Below are 23913 nucleotides of genomic sequence, written 5' to 3'. Positions count from 1 at the left end.
CCACACACCTACATTTAAACACTGGCATCAGATTAAACTGCATGAAAAGAAGAGGTGGGGGAGACTGTTATATGTACAGTTACAAACTCATAACAAAAAAGGGGACATGGAAAAAGACTGGCACTTGACAGAGTAACTGATCCATAAATGTTTCATGTGAGCACCCAGCCAGTCTTTCACCTTTACCTGACCCCGAACACTTCTCTTTCTTTCTCTCTCCCACTCTCTTGTCCAGTTAGTTCAGTCATCTTTCAACACAAAAATTAGGCATTCGATAAATTAACTGTAAAACAGCAGACAGATAAGGTGACTACTGCTGCTCAGGGCAAAAACGCAGCAACATTTTGCCTGTTCAGGTTCAAACAAGGAACACAAAGAACCTATAAGAGAGGATTATAGCATGAATAGGTGCTTCAGAATTCTTTAAGATCCGAGTCAAACAACAAAATGAAATCTAAGAGGGTTATTTTAAGATTTCCTTTATGATAAGGTTCATAAACTAAAAAGACATTGAAGGCATTGGGGCATCCACCACAATTTTCAGAATAGTAGCTGTCTAGCCAATCCATATGGGTTTTTCAATAGCATATTGAAATATTGGCGGTTGTGGTTCAGGTGATAGAGCAGGTCGGCCGCTAATTGCAGGGTTGGAGGTTCGATTCCCAGCCCACATGACTCCACATGCCGAAGTGTCCTTGGGCAAGACACTGAACCCCAAGTTGCTCCCAATGGCAGGATAGCGCCTTGCATGGCAGCTCTCGCCATTGGTGTGTGAATGTGCATGGGTGAATGGGTGAATGGGACATAGTGTAAAGTGCTTTGGTAACCTCTTAGGATAAAAAAGGCACTTTATAAGTTCAGAGCATTTACCATATTCACTTTTACCTTTGGTTCCCCCCAGTCTTTAATATTTGGTTACATCCTTGAATAATAGTTATTTCTCTATGCTAAATAATGGGATAATTCACCAGAAAATCTAAATTATATTCTGTTCACAATGTTTGCTTTCTTTCAAAAAGAGATATTGGACAGAATGACAGCCTGGTCCAACATTTAATTTCATTGTATGGAATAAAGATATAATGAAAGTGAATGTCGACTGAGATTACCAGTCTGCCTAACATCGCCTTTTGTGTTCCACAGAAGAAAACAAATGTTATGGGGGTTTGGAACAACATGAGGATGAGTTAATGGGAGCAATTTTTATTTTTGGGTGAACTATTCCTTTAAGGTAAGGATTTTAGATGCTACTACTGGTCGTGTGCCACAAAAGGTCAGCGTCTGGCTGACACGTAACAGAACGGCAGACAGCACGTGACGTCACGGTGTGGGGGTCACCGATCTATAGTGGCTGTCTGGCTTTGAGCAATCCCCAGTGGGACGATCACCCCCCGAAACCCACTCACCCCAGACTCCCAAATTAGAATCAGGGTGAGGAATGGCTTGAAAATAAAGCAACCAATGGATGCAGGGTTGATACAACAGGCACAGGGGGTTCAAACTGACAAAATATCCTGAAAACCCCTTGTTTCACACTGTCCTCGGTGCGTTTTAGGCCTATGCAAGTGTGTTCAACCCCATATCCTGCAGCAACGCCCACCTCTTTTTAATCAATTTGATTCAAGGTTCTTCGTGTGAATAGCCAACAAAAGGAATAAAATGATGGTTTAGCAGAGCAGAGATAAAGGTTGTGCAAGTGTGTAGGACTAGCAGCCAGATGCACCATCCTAAAATTGATAGATAGAAATAGTATGACTCTCAGGCCTGATTTAATTGTGGCCCTATGTAACTGTTAAATAAAGAGCACAGTGCACCTGGCAAAAACAAGTTACACCCAAGAGGGGGTGGACGGGTGTCCACAGTACCAATTAAAAACCTCAGCCAATGAGCTAACCTCTCGCCAGTCTCCCTGTGCCGATACACCAATCACACTGCTCCTCTCGTGTCTCCTTAGATACCTATGTGATAGGAAGGTGACAAGGAGAGACAGCTTTTTTCTGTCCAACATTTAATTATAATGTCTGAGAGGAAAAGAATTCTGGAGTAAACAATCATCATTACTATTGAGAACAACACTTCTTCCAGCTCGGAGTCACAGGCGCAAAATTTGGGGGGATTTTACACCACTCTCACTTGTAAATCTGCCAAAAAAAAAATCAACAAAATTTTAAAATGGCAAATTATAAACCTTCCTATTTTTTTTAATTATGTTTTTTAACTGAAACAAAGCAAAAACAACAGTGGAAAAAATTAAATACATTTATTTATCCATTAAATGTGCTTCTTAGAATATTTGTTTTTAATTAGTAAGTCTGAGGCAGTGGTTGGATAAATGTTGCATTATGTAAAACAAAGCAGAACCGAATCCTGAATTTATTTTCTCATGGAAATATTTGAATTTGCACCAAAATGGCTGCCACCACAGAAGGATGTGATCTGTCTACACACTCAGCCAGACACAGGCCTTGATCTTCACACACACACACACACGTGCTTTAAACACAGTCAAACAACCACAGTATCACCTTTAATTATATGTTTACATAAAACATGTCAAATGACTAACACAGAATCTAATGTAGTGTACACAAGGACAGAAATATCATGTGTTCAACTTGCATGAACTAAATGCACTATTTTATCAATTTCAATTTTAAATAAATTTCAATTTCACATTTTAAATAATAAATGAGATGAACACAGAAATTCCACCCCCACCCCCCTTCGTATAAGCAGATTTTGTTCAGTGTCCTGAAAATGCACGTTATGCACTTATTGCCTTAAAAAATGTATCAAATGATACAACAATAAATTCGTATAAAACTAGATTGCAATCCCATTAATATCCAATCTACTAACTAGTGGTTGGATTTTGGTACAGTTTGGTTATTACAGAAATGTCACAGTTTAGTGTATGCTGTCGGACTGAAAATGTATTAAATATATATAAACAATTAAAAATAAATAAACCAAATTGTGTAAAAAAATTCCTTAAAATTTTTCGTTGTATGAAAACTAACGTAAGCAAAAAATTAAATGACACTAAAAAAACTGGTGTAACATCTATGGAGTAAAAATCAATACTAAACTCTATGTTTTTGGTATGTATGAAAAATGAAACTAGAATCAAACAACACTAGAAACAGGTGTGACGTATGCCTTTAAAGTACTAAAAAAATATCTCGTCCTTCAAATGTATATTAATATGAAAAACAAATGTAAACAATTAATAATACAAATGACACTACAAACAGGTTCAACACGTTTGCAGTTAAATTAAATAAAAATCCCTTCCTTGAGTAAATTTTTCATGGTAAGAAAAGCAAATGTAAACAAATAATAAAACGACACTGGAAACGGGTGAAACATGAATACTGATTAAAAAAAAAAAAATCTCTCATCCTTCAAGTTTTCATAGTCATAAAAACAAAAGTAAACAAATTGAAACAGGAATAACGTCTATGGCATTATATCCTGCAAACGTATGTACTGCATGTGTATGTGTGCGCGAGGTGAAAGCCCAGAGGAGAGGTGCTGTTAGAGGGACATGGAGCCTGCAGCACTTAGGGGCCATTTTATTGCTTGGCTGTGGTCAAGTGAGGTGCAGCGAGCTCAATTCCAGCACAACAATGACAAAGAGGGCCACCGAGATAAAGAGGACTATCTCTGCCTCTTAACCCCTTCACTGCTAAACACACACACACCACAATATCAAAACCACAAGGACTGCTCATACACGTGCATGTACACACACGTAAACACTCAACAATATGTGGCACAGTTTGTAACAGCCGCCCTGTTTCAGACCAAACCAATAGATTGTAGAGTCCAACTGGCCTGAGAGGTGCCTCAAGGCTTCACTGCCACAAAAACAGAACCGAACGACACAGCTACTATACCTTTATTTCCTATTATCCTCCCTCTCTCTGCTCCTCCTCTCCCAGTGCACCATGGGGGACCCGTACGGGCTGCAGCACATTTGCAAATGAATCACGCTTTTTGTTTGAGTTTTTTTTTTTTTCTTCTCCAAACACAGAAAAAGGGAGAGAGGAGGGTGAGGGAGATGGGGGCTCCTGCCATCGCTCTTTTCTTTTCTGCTGTCTTTAATCCTGAGGAGGATAAGCTGTGCCGTACACAGAGAGGAAGTGCCATCGGCCTGTCGGGCTTCACCCGTTTCCACTCAGCATTCCTGAAGCCCTCACACGCTATACACACACTCACGCGTGCTCTCCATCACTCACTCACATGCACAGAAAGAGTCAGCATTAGTGACAGCGCATGAAGCAAGGCGCTCAGCTGCAAATGATCCAAGCGCGCTCACTGATTTGACACCCAGAAAAATAAATGTGGTGCACATTTATAAGCCTAATACATCCACAGAGCACCAGTGTTGAGCAGTATGCACACTAAAAATAAAACATGAAATAAAATTAAATAAAAAAGATGAAATTACAGTGCGTTTTGACTCATTTTTGTGACACAAATATAACTCTTGCATTCAAATGATGCACTTCATCCTAACATAATATTCAGACTAAATGTATGGACTAATGTAACAGATCAATTCTGTGATGTAATCCAGCAGCGAAATTGAGAGAGCATGATACAGCGACACTCCTCGACCGTTGCACACGCACACACTCAATCCAGGTTTGTTTTCCTGTCATGGTGCTAATCTAGCTGAAGCTAACGCTGGCGGTATAATATGGCATGCTAAGCCTAAAATGCACAGGAAAAATCACATCTGCAGATGCTCTCAGGGCCCCGATCAGCCTGACTGATCACCTCCACAGCACAAGTCTGCTTCTAACAGCTCGATTAAATTTAAATCATATTATCATGTCATAAAACAATCATAAAGGATTTATTTATATTAAGAAGAGCCAAAGCCAAACTTGTGACATTTTGCTATTTTTTTTTTAACTATATAAATAATATACGAAAATGTCAGCAAAGTTCAAACTAAATTATTAATTTCTGTTTTAAATATATTTTTCTCTGCATTTGTCTACCTTTTTTTTTTTTTTTTTTTTTTTATCAGACTAAAACATTCTCCACCTTCTACATGAAGAGGACATACACCTGCACAAAAATACATACACACAATGCGTTAAACTTTGGATGGAATGAATGAAAGCAAAAAAATAAAAGAGCGAATGCGACAGAAGGCAAGGATCATGTCAACGTCACAGGCCACAGGACCTCACTCTTTGTCTCTGTCGAGGGAGAAAGGCAACCTGGGCTGCCAGTCTCTGTGTGTGTCCTCCATGTTTTATGCATTCTGCCTCTTTGTGATGATAAGCGACAGCGCGGAGGGCCGGACGCTGGGCTCTGGGGTGCAGAGAAGAGGAGGAGGAGGGGGAATAGCGTGTCCATCTCCCTGCCGAAGAACTGAGAGCTGCTGGTCGAGACTAGCATCTCCAGCGGCTGGCTATGCTACGTTGCTATTACCCATCTCAGCTATGGCCTGCTTAACAGTGACGCCTGTACAGCCATGCTGCTATGCTGGAATACACCCTCGCACATACCTACATGCATACACACAAATGCCATGCATGGGGGTGTACAACAATAAAAACTAAAAGATTACAGCTATTTTTTGCATTATATTTTATATATATATATATATATATATATATATATATATATATATATATATATATATATACACGAATATCAATCTTCTTTACTTTGACATTTACTATTCCATTTGGTCTAAAAAATATAAACACATTTTTGTCTCACCCTCCCAACACACATAAATTAGCCAAAATATTCATTCAAGTAAAATGCATCTATTTAATGTCCTCGTGACATTAGATGTGAATAACAAATGCTGAGGGCTTCGTCTGTCTCTTGAAATATTCCCTGACTGACGGAAAATGTGCAAAAGCAGCATCTCGCAATAAAACAGGAATTCCTGTCTCTCTCTGTTCCACACACACACACGTCTCCCTTTCAGGAGTGACGCTGTCTACAAAACAGCTCAGAATTCACCTGATCAGGTGAGGACTATTCTTTCAGTTATCTCTACCCCCCTTTTCCCTTCTAAACTAAAATAGAAACACTCTAAGCAATTTTAATATCTGGTTAGTTAAATTCTGCTGTTATATAATGTGTGTATGTGCGTGTATATGCACACAAATGATGATCCTGATAACAGCAAGAAAAAAGTAGTGTTTAAAAATTATAATAATAATAATTCTACAAATGATAAGTCAGATGTACACTACATCCCATCCCATCACATGCACACACACACGCACACACATATACACACACACACACACACACACACACACACACAATAAATCACCACAATGAATTGAAGATAGTTTACATGACAACATATTGTGAAACAGCAAGCCACAGACATTCCTGCCAACTTCGCCAGGAACAAATACAAGAACAGCAGCAGAAAAGCAGAGAACAAAAAAGAGGAAATAGAAAGCAAAAGTGCAGCCAGTCCACACAACCGTCTGTAAGGTGAAACCGTGGCTTGAGTTGGGCTTGTGGTAAAGGCTGAGTTTACACAGGTATAGCATACCTAACTATCAAACCCCCTTCCGTGCACACACACACACACTCCATCCTCCCCACCCACACTCAGCCTACCCCAAGCCTGTGGTTTAATGATAGCACCGACACGTACGCCATTGTCCTCTCCCTCATTATGGGACAACTGGAAGAACTGGTCCTGACTGCACAGGCTTGCATATTCAAAACCATCATGTGTAATCAGACCCAGTGCTTCTGCTAACCTAATTTACACACACAATCCAAGCCCTACAGCAAATGGAGGTGGCTGGGCTTTCTGTGAGCGCCTCCTCGGCACGACTGGATTAATGGAAAACTCGTGACAGAGATCGGCTCCTCTCCACACACACACACACACACACACACACACACACACTGCTTTCACCTCCACATTTAACAAACACTGTGATTTTATACTAAAATCGTGGAAAAGTGGCACATACTAATATGGTTTGTAATAAATCTCAATGTTTCTAAAACTGTGTATGTATACATTATAGTTTGAGTGTTGATTATTTTTTGTACATTTTGTAGTGGCACATATAAACATAAATATTGCATTGTGCATAATATATATTTAATAGTGTGTTGATTAGTAGAGAAAGTTGTGGTGATTACATAGCAGATGTATAAACACACAATATCTCTGCTATGATCGTATAGCATGCACATGGGCGGCCTGTCATTGCTGTTGACCCAAAGAGGGCCCTCTACCACTGAGGCTTTCCCTGAGGGTGCCAGGCTCCAGAAAGAGAGAGAGAGAGAGAGAGAGAGAGAGAGAGAGAGAGAGAGAGAGAGACAGAGAGAGAGAGAACAGGGAGGGGTAAAGAGGAAAGCACAGTCCCCCCTGCCCTATATCTCCACAACAATATCCATACACAGTCATGCACATGCACGCCACTCGGCATGTCATCAAAGAGGCATCTCCATTCATGCACCGTACATGACCAGAACAAGTACACTTGGCATTATATACAATCACAGTTTTCATAAGAGGAAGAGGTGAGGCATCAAGCCACAGAGAAACGCTTTTCCGTAGAAACAGAAAGAAAGCAAAATAGCACATTTAATGCTGAACCAGCAATTTCACCAAGCAACTATATCATGTGAACAGTATACAAACAAATACATTTATAATATTAGCATTTCAAAACACGGCTAAATTTAGAAAAGCTGCAAGAACAACACAATAGATAGGGTTAGGTTAAATACATTTTAATAAATGGTAAAAACAATACAATTCAGTTATTTTAGGTGACCACTAATGCAGATATAGGGGCGCATATTGAAACAGAAAATTGTAATAAGGAAACTCAGTTTGTTCTCTCACATGCTACATATATATGTGTGTGTGTGTGTGTGTGTGTGTGTGTGTGTGTGTGTGTGTGTGTGTGTGTGTGTGTGTGTGTGTGTGTGTGTGTGTGTATGAGAACTAAATTAAAAAATAAAACAGTCCAATATGAATCAAAATTAACTATAAAAATATATTTCGAAAAAGAAAAAAAAACGACAACACTTTTTGTCAAAAATAGTTTGTGGTGAATTATTATAAAAAAATATATAATGTAGATCAAATAAAGGTCTACAGTGCCTCTCTTTAGTTTTAAAATGAAAAGCTGAATGATCAACCAAACCACAATGCAAACATATGCACAACTGTCACACATTTTCAAATATCCTTACAGCAGCCCAACATGCAGACGATCACAGTAATCCACGTTTGTGCAAACCCTATAATAAGAGAGTATTTCCCTGACTTAGATACACTTGCACAACATAAAATAGTCTTTTACACTGCTTGCCTTGCATACTGAAGAGAGAAACTAAATGCAACATTTCAGTGATTCATAACCAGGTGAAACACAAAGGCAAAGACAGACAACAAATACTGCAGCAATTTCACTTCCTAGAAATGAGGCAACTGCCATCAAAATCACTGTCCCCAAAAGGATTAGCCCTGAATAGCCTATCCATGAGTTTCTGAAGGGTAAGATGGCAAAGACCTTGCCTGCTGTTTTTGTTTTGTGATGGTAAAAGCCAGAGCCGAGAGAGAGAGAGAGAGAGAGACAGAGACCATGAATTATACTATATATCCTTTTTGTGTGACGCTTGTAATTATTGCCACCCCTCTACTAGGGAGCCGAGAGACATTAAAACCCTGACTTATCTGTCCTTCTCCTCCCTCCCTCCATCATTCTCTCTCCTAAAAACAAGGGACCGCAAAAAAAATGAAGAGCTAGGTTGCCCACTATGCACCCTATCAAATGGTTAAAAAAAGGAAAAATTGGAAATGTAATAACAAAAACACAATGGCTCGCTCTGGCTACCTATTTCCTCTCTCACACACGTTTTAATACATTTCTGCAATTCTGCTGATAAAAATGCACCATTGTTTATACAAATATTTTAAAGCAAAATGCAAAAACGCCACTTTCCAAACGCCGCTGAATCCTAACCCATGCAAGTGTGTGTCACCTATGCATTAGCTTCTGGTTGCTCTTGTTAGGACACGCCGGGTGGAACAGGTCTTGGGATTTGTGTTTTTCTGACCTCTTCCCTGATTCCTTCGATATGGCTCGTGGCTATTTGACCCATGCTATCCTCTCAACTCTCTTTGCATGCATGCCTTCCTCCATAAGCTTTTTCACTCTCTCTCTCTCCCCCCCCAAAAAAGAAAGAAGAAATCCATCATTTCAAACGAAGGACATTACGTTTTCCCAATGCAGAGTCAAACACGCTCTCTTTTCGGCTACTCTTTTGTTGATCAAACTTGAGGTGCATTTTTATAGTCCTGCTAACCCCCACAAACTGGGTGTATTGTTTGTGTGACCCCGCAACATAACACACTCACCCACCCACCCCACTCTTCCCTTCCAGGGTAATGTTGGATTTTCCCTTCTCATTCTTTTTTATCTTTCTTCCACTCACTCGGTGACCCCTGCTCCCTTGTTTCTTGCCATCTGACCCCGAATCTCTCAACCTCCCCCTCTTTTTTCTTCCCCAACCCTGCACATCCATGCAGCAGCTTGCAAACACACTCAGTGAGCTCTGGGTCTGTCTGTCCATCCATTGCGTCTCTTCTGTTTTCTCCTGTTGTATATCACCGTGGGCTACATTGTATCAAAGTATGGATCCACATTTCCGCTTGTTTTTGTCTGTATGTCTTCGAGGGACTATCTTTCCATATACATCTCTTCGTTAACCTCACACCTCAAGTCCAACATCTCACCTTTTTTATTTATGCAACACCTGTATATTTCATAAAGCTAATTTCATTCATATTTGAGCCCCCTCGTACATGTGTGGGGTATTTTTAATTCTCAACAGTTTAAGCTAATTCGACAGAATAGCTAAGCGACGCGGTTGGCATTGTTTACCATTTTAAAATACTTTTTTTCTTTGTCGTTTTTTTTTTTTTTTGTAACCCCTTCATAATAGCACATTTCGTATCTTTTTCGGTGTCTGCGTTTTGTCAATTACATTTCATTGGTTTGATTTTGGATAGCATGTTACACCATATCAAAGCGTTTCTTGATTAAAGTTGTCGGCGGTATTGGTCATAAATCTTGCGGTGTGTCGCGCGGCTCTTCGGGCTCTGTGAGCTCCGGCTGATCCGCTCTCGAGACCCGGGGCTCCGTCTCTATACCAAACACACTCCCCTAAACACTCACACACACACACACTCACTCACACACACACACACACATGCCTATCGATTTGCATGTGACTCCGGTTGGGAAGCAGCAAAGAACAACTTTCACAACGCTTGGAATGAAAAATTAAACGCGAAAAGACGTCGAAAGTGTGAGAGGAACTGAAATGCAAAGCAAAGGGCGGAGAAATCCACACTAGAGGGGACTCGAAAAGTAAAGATGAGCACAATAATGAGGATTTTTGCTCATGAGATGTTCACTTAATCATGGGGGGAATGAACGCTATGGACGAACGAGCATATCGGTGTAAAAAATGGAAAAGCGGGCGACGCTTCCCGTTCAGCGGACACGGACGGACTCGCAGGCTGGACAACGACGCTTCTCTCCCGGCTACGATCACGCAGAGCTCCCGCTAGTCTCCCATGGCTCATCGCTGCCCTTCCACATCGGCGTCCTCTTAAAAACCTATTTCTTGACACTATTCTGTCTTTTTTTGACCAGTGTGAATACATGAAAATGCAGAAGTGTGTTTTAAATCCAACTGTTTGGAAAAGGAATCGCTGTCTTGCCTCTTTCTTTTCCTCCAGTCATGAGAGGAGCGAGGACGAAGCCAGATGTAAACACAGGTAAAGATACTAATAAAAGACAACAAATAAAAGACAACTTGCATGAAAATAACTTGCGCTCGCGCGTTCTTTATCATACTAAGAGTGTAGGCAAACCCGGGGCTGATACGATGAAATCCCGAAAGCCATCGCTTTTAGTCTGTTATTGAAACTAAAGACAAACGAATCGTTAAGAGAGAGAGGCAAAAAGAGAAAGCAAAGTTACAACTTACAATGTTTTGCTGCCGCTTTGAGATCCGTGCTTTTTAATCCAGTATTGAGACGCTTTGGCTAAAGATCCCATCAAGGCAGTCCCTTTTGGTCAGTTTGCGTTTAGGATGCTGGTAAAAGAAAGATCATTGTTGTTGCGGAGAGTAAAAAAAAACAGAGTATTAGTTGTAAAGGCAATATAAAAATAATTTGGATGCAAAGCAGGCGATGAGTCTTGTGTTAGAGGGAGAGAGGAAGGGGCGAAAGTGAGATCTGATGATTGAAAAGAAAAAAACTCTTTGGATCTTTATTCCTGCTAATTAGTTTCCTGCAAAAAATGGCTGTGATTAATTCAGTGCGCATGTGCTTCATTACACAGGCACGACGGGAAGGGCTAATTAGCCACCTTCTGGATCAATAAGATTCAGCAGAGAGCCGAGGAGAGAGAGGAGGAGGAGGGTAGATAGAGGAGGGAGGGAGGAATGGATGGATAGATAGATGGAGAACGAAAAAGAGAAAAGTAGTGATCGGGAATTGAAAATATGGAATTAAGCACAGCACAAAGTAAGAGTTTGATGAGAAGGAAGACACTGAAAGTTAATAGAGGAGACGCGCGCGCGCGCAGCCCCTTGCTGCACTAGTGTTTTCGCTCGGCGCTAGTTTTATATTTAGAAATACGCTCGTTTAAGTGTGTTTATCAAACCGAGGATCTTTATGAAATGAAATGACACATATTTTAACTCGAAAACCCGTCGTTGCAGGAGATAATTTAGGGCACTTAGAACAGCCAACAAGTTTTCCATACTTTTAGATATTCCTCTGGTTTAATAAAAATCATTTAATAACAGGAATTATAACATTTGCATTGTATTCCTTTAGAATAAACAAAAGTGAAAGAAATGCAGCTTTATCAGCATAGCCAACTAGTACTACGCAGTACCCTCAATGAAGCATTGTTATTTGAGATATAGCTATAAAAAATGCCTTGAAATATTTTTGTGTTGGATATGCACTTATCTACGTTATCGTAAACAACAAGACTCGTCGAAAAAGGTGCATGCAAAAAGTAACTAGACGCACTATACATGTACAACGCATGTATTAACAAATCATAAATAAATGATATATATATATTCAATCTGCAGGTTGTAAGGCTGTTTCGCTTTAACTTTTGTGCACATTCATAAAGTGACTATTAGAATAAAAACAATTGCACATAGCAATCTTAATTTAGCGTGCACGGTGACGATATTGGTTTATATCTGCATTTTATAAGAAAGTGTAGGGATTTTCAATGAAGATTTTAAACTATGGCTTGAAATGACAGGTTAGCAACACGCTGCATACTATGCATGGAACACAGCATTTGTATAAAAACCAAAAAGAAAGAAAAAAGTTACATGTCGGCATTTTTAATGCAATAAATGAAATGTATTATATCGTAGTAACGCTTTATTATACGCTCACGGTCTGTCTCATCATGCTAGATATTGAGAGATTTGTTGAAGGAGGATGAATCAAGACATTGCAACAGACTGCGAGGAAAAACTGTGCATAAACTAGACAGAGTAAAAGCGATCACCTTCCTCTTTTAAGCATTGCTGGACAACTTGATATAATTCCTGACTGAGATTTCTGCTGGACCTAACGCTCTACATAGAGGCTTTACTTTGCGCGAGGAGCAATATATGTTGCATATTTAAAAGTAGCTACATTGCTAAGAAAGTAGACTGAAAATCCCTGTATACATGATTTTAAACAAAATGTTAGACATATTAAAAATAATAATAATATATTACATTTTGTCTTTCTGTACCCCCTGCTCGTTCTCTCTTCCCCTCTCTCTTCTCTCTCTCTCTCTCACACACACACACACACACACACACTTACACACATAATTGAAGAGAGGGAGATGGTGCAATCTGTTTAGAAGTATTTCTCTTAAACATTGTGTTACTCACTTTTGGTCTTGTAATTTCGTGACTATATATCAAAGTATAGTATTACTTTACTTTTAAGCATTAGCTTGTTTTTAATAGCCAATCTTTTTGTAATCTAAAACAAAATAGCCTACATTTGTATTGAAGTGATGCTTCTTTATTTCATATTTTATTTTATATTTCAACTGCATGCAAATAATTCCTTAAATAAGCAGCATGGCCAGATAAAATGACATAGTACGCTCTACATGCTGTGTATATTCTTTTTTTATAGATATATATATAATTCGCAATAAGTAGTGTAACTTTCAAGCGCGTGCGTTCAAAGAGGTGACATTTGATCAATAGCAACAAATGTAGTATATAGATCGGTGGGTTTCTCCACTGGTCTGCTTTTTCCACTTTGCCCCAAAACAACTCTATACTCTTAGTGGTCACTTAAAACGCCCTCTTCCCGAATCAAAAGCGTGTGTCCCAGATCCAACCTGTGAGCCCAGTGTCCTTTCTCATGATAATTCTATTGTTGATTCTGACTAAAGAAATGACAATATCACACACTCTCGATGAGCACTTTTACTATTGACAACTCTAAGGGGCCCTAATCCTCCCAAATACAACTAACCGGTTTACTTTCATTGATTACATAATGTTTATTGGAAAATGATCAGATATAACTTTTTAGTTCATGTGTCTTGTAACTGGAGCATTTTTTTATTTTTTATCATTTTATTTTTTATTTATTGCACAATGAAATACAGACAATATAATTGTTTCTCAGAATATGGTCGTATGTGAATGTAAATGTCGTACTATAACTTACTTCCACTGTACGTAACACATATGATTTGCACTTAAAATAATATTAATAAATATGTGTTTTTTGTGTGCTGTACAATTATAATTGATTAGTCTGTGCATTATTACAGAATTAAACATTGAAAGTGTTTATACAATTGATGCTAATAATTCATTTTGTATGTAATATTTCAATGCAATAATAAAACTGCAGGAAAATATTTTATGCTTTAATAAAAAGAAATGTATAATATACAATAATTATTGTGTTTTGTTTTACTTTATTCCATCTCATGCCATGCGGAATATATAGGCCTGTTGGAGAGCAGCAATGGAGATCCTTGCCTTGGGAGTTCAAGGAAACACACATATAGTCTATATAAATCCCAGTGCACTAGCACTGCACGTGCTGACGCATTATCTCAAAAGCATATCAGTGCATTAAACAAACAATGGCAATAACAAACACTGTGGCCTCCTGGAATAATATAACATACACGTGACAGTCTCTGCTGTTTGTGCGTGGGTGTGCTTGTGTACATGTTAAAGTTCTATTTTAAAAAGCATATTTGTATTACTGTTGTCGTCACGTATAGTGCATAGATATCTGAAATGTTACCCTAGACTGTACATTCACAAAAACTGGCTTCCATCACGTGCGAGGAGGAACAGGACTGGCAAATTTACAAATAAAACGTTAACGTTGCAGTTTTACGAACACCCGTGTTGTACTCATGAAGATAGCAACGTTACGCGTGTCGATATGTTATATATGCATACAGATTTTACCTAAGAGATAATGTTCAGGATTTGTGATGTGCCTGCTCTCTCGGGAGAGAGGGATTGTAAAAATGAATGGATTGAAAATAGAGTGCGTGAAGAGTTAGAGGGCCAGTGAGATCATAAGAGGCCGGCGCGTGAAAAGAGACGGAATCACAGCTTATCTGTCGCTTTGTAACCTGCCATGGCAAATCTAAGCACATTTGAATATGCAGTGTGGTCCTGTCTGGCGCTTGATAGCCGTATTTATGGACGCAAATATCACCAGAGCTTCGATTTCTGGACCAATTTGGCCAGGTTAATTCCGTTGAAAACAATATTCTCGCATAATCTTTATTGAATTCTCTTTTAACAAAGGGTAAATGTGTTTATCTGTGAGGTTCAATCAATTGCAAATGCACTGTCCTAAATACGACTGAGAATGACTGTACAGGCAACCGAATATGCATGAACAACCCCTCTGGTGAACATGCTGATTGATCCGACCAGGAACGTGTAAACATCGGTCCATCCCAACGACGTGCATACAATAAATGCCACATAATCTGCAGTAACAAAAAACAAAACGGGGGGTGGTGGGGTGGGGGATCCTCTTCCCCTTATGCACCGCGCGTGCCACCGTTGAATAATGAGCAGTAAGGAAATGAAAAGAGGCGAATGCATTTAGAGATAAAGGCTGCTGTCTACAATAGTCTTGTAACTTTATTAATAGACTAAGAACATTGTAGATCCGATACAGATCTTGCAGGTTTATGTCACTGTATTAAAATGGAAGCCGCACAAGACCAAGTTGCACTGACTGAATGGCGCTTTCATTTGAGTTGCATCTGCTTCCATCCGTAATGAGGGGAAAAAAGCACTTAATTAGAATTTATCTGCATGGTTGACTAATTCAACTTTTACTTAGTCACCAGTCAACAGTTTTTGGGGATTGGTCTTCCAACCGATGCATGTATTGCAGCAGTGAGAGTTGCGGCGTACTGCCGGTCTAAACCACACACAGGGACTCAATGGCTTTGACAGCAGAGAAGCATTGTCCGGCCTGAAGCCGCGGGTGGCTGGGGCAGGACGTGTTACCAGGTGCAATGGCAGCGCCCTCTTATGTTCACTCTGACCAAGGGGCTCAAACACCACATGAACCTGCCTCATCTGGGATGTAACCAATTCCCTGTTTGCATCTGCAGATATTTCCTGTCACCGGACTGCGTCATATACAGGTAAATGTCTGAGAGCAACTGGTTCGATTCCGTGGTTAGAATGTAATCAACTATCATCAAAAAAACAAAACATGTTTTATTATAAAAACATGTTTTTTTATATGCCTAAGGCAAGATATTTATCTTAACTTTACGCACGCAACCAAACTTGGAATCAGGTGGTGCGCGCACGACTGGAGACCTTGGCATGTAGCTGGCTTTTCAGAAGAATCCATTTTAAAGCAACTAAAACATCATGACCAAATCACACATCTCGGAAGGTAATAATAATAAAGGAAAATAACAAGAATGATCGCTGAAAGCTAGAATACATAAAATTACACTATGATTTTATAGTGCGCTTTTGTATTTTATGACTGTGCTACACCAAACTTCGCATATAAAATGACAAATAAATGACATAATAGGCCTATGAGATATATATATATATATATATATATATATATATATATATATATATATATATATATATATAGTAAGCAAGTAAATTGCTTCCGACGCTTTGTCACAGGAATATCTTAATTAAAAAATAAATAAATAAATAAAGAAAGAAAGAAAGAAACATTATGAAAAAGGATGTATTTATTTTTAATTTTTTTCCCCAAAAACAAATTAAATAATCAATCGCTTATATAAAAGTCATTGTTTTATTTGTACTATTTTATTGAGAACTGCAGTGATGTACAATGCACTTGTTAACTCACTGTATAGCACTATGTGACGTTTTCTAAATGTGTGTGCTGTGTAGTACTATTAATTGAAACATTTCAAACCGATGGAAGTGCTGTCAATAAACAGAAGTTTGGAGAATGATATTTTGCAGTTATGCTATTAGCAGATTCCACACTTTAAAAGCTATAATGTATGGGAAAAAAATATGTCAGTGTAAGACTGATTTAAGACCTGAACGTTCTATATTAACGCAACATGTTGGATATGGGTAAATGTGAATTCATGTTGCTTTTTATTGTTTGCCAACACGCATTGTATTCACGGATATTTAAAAGGATGTGCTCATAAACACAACATAAGGATGCCCATCCTTATAGATTCATTCGCCAAATGTGTCATGTGCTCGTGTCGTTGTCACTGCTTGTACTGTCTCACCTGCTTTCGTTTACCGAAAATAAAGATGTCTAAAAACCTAACCTTGAAATTAAAAGAAACAAACAATAAAAAGTGCACATGTTCAGACTTGATTAAGTAAATTAATTAATTAATTAATGAGAACGTTCCAATTAACTAATAAATATTAATTTGTTGTGTGTATTGAAAAACATTTAGAATACCACAAAATGAAAACAACATTGCTTAATTTATTAGCATAATTATTATAAATTAAATTTACTATTATAAGCGTTAATTAATCAAAGTAAAATATATATAAATAAAAATACAAGCGCTCATATTAATTGTGGCTCAAACTGTTTTACGCGCGAAGTTTTCAGGTTAATTAATTATGCAAATGTTACCCAAATGACTAATTAATAATTACCATGTCATAAAATTCATAATTTTCTGCATAATTTTATCTTATACCGCCCAAAACAAATGCAGCTACTTCAAAAACGTAATGTACATTTTGGGCATAGCCTAATTTTAGCAAACTAAATAAATATAATTATAAGATAAAATGAATATATGAAAATAAAAAAACGACGGACGCAAGAAATGTTAGTGTTATTTGCATGAATAATGATAACATTTAATTCGAGACCTGTCGAGGTCTGAACATATGAAAGTATAAAGGTTTGCAAAGACCTTTTGCAAACCCAAATTAGGCATTTATTTTAAGTCTTTAAAAATACTGGGGGGGAAAATTAGTAGGTGATTCTGTGAATCTAGCAATCGAATAAAGCAAGTATCTGATCATAAACACCTGCGTGCGTCCGTGTGTGTGTGTGTGTGCATCATCTTCTTAATTATTACACTAATCTTAAATTTGCTCGGCATTTTGTTTACCTTTATTTTTAATTATGTCAGAATGGCACGAGTCTTTACAAGCAACACACGCTCACACATAATATGCACACATTCAGCCATCTATGTTTCTCAATAAGGGCATAAGCTTCAGAAAACACCAAAAAGCACATTGAAAACACCTTTAAAAATGTGAGGATGGATCGTATTCACTCTGTGTGCAGTTAAGCGGTACAAATGTATCTGTTCATGGTCGTGCTACAATCAGACAGAAAAGGAGCCTGGAGCAAGCCTGCGTCCAGAGGAGCTGCAACTGCAAACCAGCGCATCCCTTATATCGCAACCACTATTTTATCTCTCTTCTGGTTAGAGAATAATACAAACGGAAATAAAATGATTGCAACAAAATGATCTGAACGCGATCTGAAAATAAAGAAGAACAAAGAAAAGTGAAAATTCTCTTCCTGAGAAACATGCACATCCTCACCATCAACATGCAATAATCATGGAGTAAAGCTGTGCATTTCAGGCCTCGTCCGTTTGAATATATATATATATATATATTAGCACATTAAATATCTAATTCTAGAAATTTAACAAACGCTAAAAATAATAGAAGCCTTGGGGTGATAAGTTCCTGTTCTGGACAAAATGCATTGCAGGGCATTCATCCCATTTCCAATTCCAACTGGACATTCAAAATAATAGACAAATATGGGCACCTGACTTTTCTTTTCTATTACATAATCTCAACTCAGTTATTAATCATGAATGTGTGTGTGTTTGAATGTGTGTGTGTGTGTGTGTGTGTGTGTGTGTGTGTGTGTGACAGTGTGTGTGTTTGAATGTGTGTGTGTGTGTGTGTGTGTGTGTGTGTGTGTGTGTGTGTGTGTGTGACAGTGTGTGTGTTTGAATGTGTGTGTGTATGTGTGTGTGTGTGTGACAGTGTGTGTGTTTGAGTGTGTGTGTGTGTGTGTGTGACAGTGTGTGTGTTTGAATGTGTGTGTGTGTGTGTGTGTGTGTTCTGAAAGCACTCAGTATGGTTTGACAGGTGAAAGCAGCCACAGAAGGGCAACAGAGATGAAGATGTAGGGCTACCGCCAAGGGTCACCGTGCAAATCCTTCCTTACTTCTGACATATATGGCCGGATTATGTGCAAAGCTTCACTCAGGAAATCATTTAATCTCAAAGCGGAGAGACCACGAATTTCCAGCTGAGAAATGCAGTGATTTCATGACCTAAATGTCAGGAACAATTTCCTTAAAAAATTAGACAGATGACATTTTGTTGACAAATATTCTGAAAGACAAATGAAAGATCAAACTCAGGGACAAATTCCTCCATGCAGCCTCCCGTGTGCATGCTGAACTCAACAATAGCTACCAATTTCAACAATTAACATTGCCCAAGTAAATTTAATAGAATGTACTTTTCAATAAAAACATTATAAATAAGATATCATTTTGTGGACTTTGGTAATTAAAATAGTCTAATCTAATAATATAAACAAAATAATAGCTAATAATAACTAATAAAATGGGTAATTAGTAACAAAGAAATCTATGCATAAATTAAGAAGATAGTTCAGGTGGTTTGACTATTTTATGTATGCTAAATTGTTAAAAATGCACTTATTTATACAATTTACAAAGCCATTTAAAAGCAATTTAATCTATGATCATCCATGATGATTTTACAATCACAAAAAGCTACAGATCCTAAAATCATGAATCTTAAAATCATGTGTCCGATATCCTTTAGAAACAAACTAGCAATAGAGAGGAAAAGAAAAAAGCTGATCAGCATCATGAACCAGAAAGTGCAAGTGCACAGCTTAAAATCTGCAACTAGTCTCGTGGTTGATGTAGATGAGATACAATTATAAGTGACCATGGCACCTGGAACATAGTTTGCACGATACTTAGCCCTTCCATTTCTCCCGCCCCTGTGACCTCCAGGACACGGAGACAGGTGGGCTTCTGCAAAATTCAGTGTGGGGGTAGGGTTGACGTCATACAGAGGACAAGCTATGCATCACCACCAGTAACACATGAACGATACCCCTGTAAGGGTTGACCGAGACCCTGTCTGGCCTTGGAGCACCACATGCTCATAAAACAAGCCGCTAAAAAAGCCGTTCATGGGCAAAGTATGCTCTCATTAGGGCAATTAACAGGAGAGGTGTTAAACTTGACACTGCATTAACACTCCAGGAGGGTGCCAGCAAGGGCCCACCAGAAACAGGCCACCAAACATCAAGACTGCGTGTGTCCCCAACACAAAACAAACTCTTAAACTTCAATGTCAACAACAGCAGATTTTGCAGCAAGACACAGACCAAATTAGATGTATGTCACTCTAAATAAACTGTTTTGTAGTCAATCAAGAACATGAATGTAAATTATAGCCTCAAATATTTTAATTTTTTTCATAACTAAAATAATTCCATTGTACATGCATTATGAAGGTCACACAAGCTCAAATGCATTTACTATCTCTCCAGTGACAAACAAAGGCTTTGAGACTGTGCCTCTATTCAATCAGGGGCTGGACAACAGCATCACTGCCACAATATTAGTCAGAAAAGCAAGCCTAGAGGGAATTATTCCTCTATTTTTGTCCCACAGATCTAGCAAAGAGACAGGGCGCTAGACAGGACACAGAGGCAATGCTGGTCTGTGTCAAAATGACACATTCAACTCATCCATAATGAAAGTAAATATGAAGTGTGATAATCTGCATTTCATGTATTTTTGTACACCGTGCACTCTGTGATGTGCAGAAATTCATTCCTCGCTGAGACAGAGACTTTGACCAAGGGAGATAAAGAGAATTGCTTCTCCGATCCTCTGTATAGAATTGTAAATATGGCGTACAGGCATTGCTGTGGTCCAATTACATATATCTTTCATGTATGAAATCATGCATGGCTCTTTTTACCGGAAGGTCAAGGAGGGCTGGCACAAAGGGAGCGACCCCGGCCGCAGTGCAGTACATCCCTCATGCAGAGCAGGGGTCTGGTGCCAGAGCCCTGGGCTAAAAGCACAGCTCCATTAGTGCTCTCGGATGGAGGGAAAAAAGGAGAAGGAAGGGAGGTGGGCGGATGGGGGAGATGGGGGCGTACACCGCTTATGACTTCTGCTGAGTTACGTTTGTCCTAATGTGAGCTTGGCTGACCCATCCGACCCTATGCTATACCGTCGCCATAGCTTTTCAGAGTGCCCATTTTTGAGTTACTAATTAGTTTATCAGAGATGGATTTTATTTTTTCTCGGTTAATGGTTTGAAGTGTTGTATGTTTGTCTCAAGCAGAAAAAGTAATCTAAGCAACCATAAAAGATGCTTAAGCATCCTTGCTGCGCCATCTAAGTTATTTATTTATTTGTTCCCTCTTTCCCCACAAATGACAGCTCCCAACTGAGTACTAATGTAAAATTACCTAAATTTGCAGAAATTACTTTGAACTTTTCAAACAAAGGCCTTGCTCGCTCTCGAAACCTGCCTGAATCCCAGAGTCTCTTCTGTGCTTCCTCCTTTTGAAATGCTTAACTATTTCTATAAACACTATTTACTTCCATTCAGGGTTACACTGAGTGCAGCGAGCAACATCATTTTCATCTGCTAAAGAGCATGCATTTGTCATGTTAGCTAAATAAAAATATTACCACTTAACATTTGCATGTGGATATGCTAGTCACCTGGGCAGCACAGAGTGACTGTTTCATAACCACAGCACTGTGGAAATGCTGTCAATTAACCTTACAAAAGTACATTGTATGGTATCTAAATTAAGAAATATGACCGAATCCACCTGACTATATATTGGGTTACACTGAAGAAAGTAATTTTTAAGGGTCTGATCAGACAGAAATAGCTCCATAGGTATCAATTGCTCATGTTCGCGACAATATAAGCAAAGGTCAAATTATAGTCGAAATGCAAAACCAAAGTATTCAGATAAGGTGAGAAATCTGTTCATAACACATCTCTCATCATATATATGTATGTAATTACCCTCATGTCAGCAATCACCAAAGTGCTACATAAAAATGAGTTCCTAACACCTCAGAAATAAAACATTTGAAGCAATATTAAGAGAAGCCTAGACTTGCATTATCTTGGTGAGAATATGTGCCAATGATGTTAATGTGTATTGCATATATTTATATCTGTGTGGCCACAAGGATACATCTGTAAGGACAATATGGTTTCTGATCGGTCGGTCGGTCGGTCGGTCGGTCGGTCGGTCGGTCGGTCGGTCGGTCCGGTCCGTCGGTCCGTCCGTCCGTCCGTCCGTCCGTCCGTCCGTCCGTCCGTCCGTCCGTCCGTCCGTCCGTCTATCTGTCTATCTATCTATCTATCTATCTATCTATCTATCTATCTATCTATCTATCTATCTATCTATCTATCTATCTATCTGTCTGTCTGTCTGTCTGTCTGTCTATCTCTTTTTTGAAAGTGTAAGGATTCTCCTACACAGTCTAAGCATCTTTCAACAACACAAATTCAATCACCACATATTTCCTCTAGTCCTACAGCAGCAGACAAGTGATAGAGTCTTCAAACCGTGACTCTTTATCTGCAGTAGCCTCTCCAGTAGGCCCAGCATGGAGCAGAACGAGCCCTGCATGGGCTTAGACGCAGGGGGGCCAACTGGGCTTCAGAAGCCCCAGAGGAACTGAAGGGCTTTTTGGGTCTTGCCAGCAGGAAGAGAGGTGAGTTCACAGCCTTACCTGATGGGGTTTTTGGTTTCAGTCGCCGCCGCTCAGAAGCCCTCTCTGACTGCGTCCTTCTTTTCAAGTGTCCGTTTGATGTGGGCACCAGAAAGGTCACAGCCCTTGCGGTCACAGCAGGTTTGGTGCAATGGCAGGCTGGCCGTAATCAAGCGCTAGTGCTAAAGCTATATTTTTATTTATTTTTTTTGGTCAATTTTAACATTCAAAAGTTCACTATTAGAAAGTCCCTTGGCAAGGGCTTGGGTGATGTAGTCCTATAATGCCAGGTATTTCCAGGGTTTGTCAAAGCTATGAGGACCAGTTAGGAGTTTTGGTTTGAAGCATCCACAGTCTGTGGGAAAAGCCTTTCAGGGTGATAGTGCCACCTAGGTATAAGAGACAAAAACGTGCCATTAGCATTCACAGCAAACTTTGAAGGATGAAGCAAGAAAAACATGTAATAGATACACATGCATAAACAGACACTTTCCTTTTATAAAGCAGAGCTCAGAGGAGGTGAGGCCATTGTTAGTTGTGCTCTTTAAGTGAGTGCAGATTTGCGTGGTCTGTACCCTGAGAAAGAGCTGACTAAATCTCTTTCAGCAGGGGAGGACACAGAACAATATGGCTTCTATCAAGTCTTTTGAATTCTGTAATAAGCTGTTTTAGAGGACAGAAAATTAATATATAATTATTTTTATTACTGCTTCAGGACAAAAACCATATGATTTTCCTGATTACATTAAGTAATAAATGCATTTGAGTAATTTTCCCTCTTGTGGCATTAGAGGCTCTTTCGCTCTATAAAAAAAAACAAAAACAAACAAAAAAAGACATTTCCGGAGAAACTTAATTTCCCCCATAACCAGAACAAGACATATTCCTGTAATAACATGCATAATTGTGCACTCTGCAGAAGATCTCTCATACAGAACAACAAAGCCACTTAGACAGTACATATTTATTCACATGTTAGTTCCAGTATTAAAAGAGAAAAAAGGAGGAGGGCAAAGCAAAAGGGAACGCCACATGTTACTGGCATAGAAAGCCGAGTAAATGTGTCTGTCATAGGCTACAGCTCTGACAGCTCTCGCCTGCTTTGCTTGGGCTCGAGTTGAGGGAATAAAGGACAGAGAAGCAGACAGACTTATGATTCCAGAACGGTCCCCCTGGAGCCTCCTCTATTTGGCAACATTTTTATGATTATTTTTTACCTCTGTGGATAGAGCAGGGTTAAAGATGCTGTTTAATTGTTCCCAAGAGCTCTTATTAAGTTGTTGATGAGGAGCTCCAGGGAGAGGCACTTAAAACTTCAACCAAAACAAGCAGACGAGGCAGACATGCTGGTAAGGGGACAGAGGAGGAGGTGCTGCAGGGGTGTGGAGATGGATGATGAATGAATGGATGGTGGAGGTCTGAACTTTTTCAATAGCAGCTTATTCTGGCTCTACACTTCCCGGTCTTTGTCTGCCAAAAGGCCAGAAGACAGGAAGTGGTGTGGATGGTGGCAAACCTTGGTAAACTACGACCTAAACTAACA

At 39.1% G+C, this 23913-nt stretch overlaps 1 protein-coding gene across 1 annotated transcript in view; it reads right to left on the bottom strand.

The window, feature by feature from the left end:
• The window catches only part of LOC127634562 (zinc finger homeobox protein 3-like), a 191462-nt gene extending 180022 nt beyond the window's left edge, over positions 1 to 11440 (bottom strand). The window contains exon 1 of the mRNA XM_052114206.1: positions 11029 to 11440. The gene's annotated coding sequence lies outside the window, so the exon portion shown is untranslated. The remainder of the gene's footprint in view (positions 1 to 11028) is intronic.
• Positions 11441 to 23913: the final 12473 nt, after the last annotated feature.

This window comes from Xyrauchen texanus, chromosome 1 (genome assembly GCF_025860055.1).
Source record: "Xyrauchen texanus isolate HMW12.3.18 chromosome 1, RBS_HiC_50CHRs, whole genome shotgun sequence".
Lineage (NCBI taxonomy): Eukaryota > Metazoa > Chordata > Actinopteri > Cypriniformes > Catostomidae > Xyrauchen > Xyrauchen texanus.
This window is presented reverse-complemented; position numbering and strand designations above follow the sequence as displayed.